We start from the raw sequence: 1,375 nt of genomic DNA, 5'->3' as shown, positions 1-1,375 counted from the left end.
CACTGCATGCATACAAGTGAGAGCAGTGGTCTGAAACAACAGGCTTGTGTCAGGTTAAGTGTCGCGTTAATATCGGCCACTTGACACCCTTTTATCTCGCCGCTCAATGGCCGATTAATGGCCGAAGCAGGAATCCAGCGAACCCCATTACATTAATGCGATGTGTGAAACACTTTAATGAAGACATCATTGTAAAGGGGGAGAGAAAGTATAAAATATAGCCTCATTAAAATAAGCAAGATGAAGCTTTAAGCTGTGGTGACGAAAAGTGCATTTGTTTGACTGACAGCTGACCGACTTTACTCGCAAGGAAACATTTAATTTAGCCACAAAAAGGAGCATTCGTGTAAGATGCGGGCTTCCCTTCCGACTCCAAATCCTATACAGCAGAGGGAAAGTCTGGAAGGGGCTTCATGGGTGGAGGAGTGATGACTGACTCCTTCGATCTTCAGAGGCCCCGGCAACAGACTCCTGTAGATTAAAAAGTCGCGGAATCTGACAAAAATACCAGCATAAGTTAGACTAAGTTTCGTTTACAGACCAGATCTATGGGGAAAGTAAAAACTAAAACAATCCTGACAAAATAGACCTACATGCATTTAAAGTTGTAAAAATGTTAGTCTATATTTAAAGTATAAACCAAACAAAATATCAATTTAGGCACCAAATAATAAATGATAAAATATAAGTTATAAATGAACGATATAATTACAAAATTATAGCACCAACCTAATAATAAAGTATATTGTGTGCGTTTTAAGTTTCACTGGCGCTTGCAGATTCTCACGCTGTTCTCGTTGGCTATAGTACGGTGACCGAGAAGTGCAGAACAAATCACAATTCTGGAAACAAAATGACAAATTACAAACGTAAATGCAAGTCTAAAAAACAACAATTCAGAAAACATTATAACAAGTCAGAAAACACAATGACAAACCGGAAGAGGTAGGTATAGTTTGAGATGGCGCCATTGGTTTGGGATTACTCACCGCTGACTGGACGAGACACCTGTTTTATCAAAAAGCCAATGACAAGCACTTATCCATCTGCGCCACTGGAGCGGATGCTTGACAACCACTTTTAACTAAATGTAAATAGACACCCTGTATTTATTATTCCACAGTGAGGGCAATTCATGCAATACACTTTCTACCACGACTCTGCTGTTCTTTGGCTGGTTCTTCTCTGTATACGTTGATTGACAGATGTCTCGTCCAGTCAGCGGTGAGCAATCCCAAACCAATGGCGCTGTCTCAAACTATACCTACCTCTTCCGGTCTGTCTGAATTGTCGTTGTGTTTTCTGACTTGTTTTTTAGACTTGCATTTGCATTCAGTGTTGGGGGTAACGCATTACAAGTAACGCGAGTTACGTA

The 1,375-nt window shown here is 40.4% G+C and overlaps 1 protein-coding gene across 3 annotated transcripts in view; it reads left to right on the top strand.

Moving 5' to 3' along the window:
• Window positions 1-1,375, top strand: part of LOC107578786 (palmitoleoyl-protein carboxylesterase notum1a-like) — a 3,317-nt gene that overhangs the window by 201 nt on the left and 1,741 nt on the right. The gene's annotated exons all lie outside the window — the stretch shown is intronic.

This window comes from Sinocyclocheilus grahami, unplaced genomic scaffold, assembly GCF_001515645.1.
Source record: "Sinocyclocheilus grahami isolate Dianchi unplaced genomic scaffold, SAMN03320097.WGS_v1.1 scaffold11945.1, whole genome shotgun sequence".
Lineage (NCBI taxonomy): Eukaryota > Metazoa > Chordata > Actinopteri > Cypriniformes > Cyprinidae > Sinocyclocheilus > Sinocyclocheilus grahami.
This window is presented reverse-complemented; position numbering and strand designations above follow the sequence as displayed.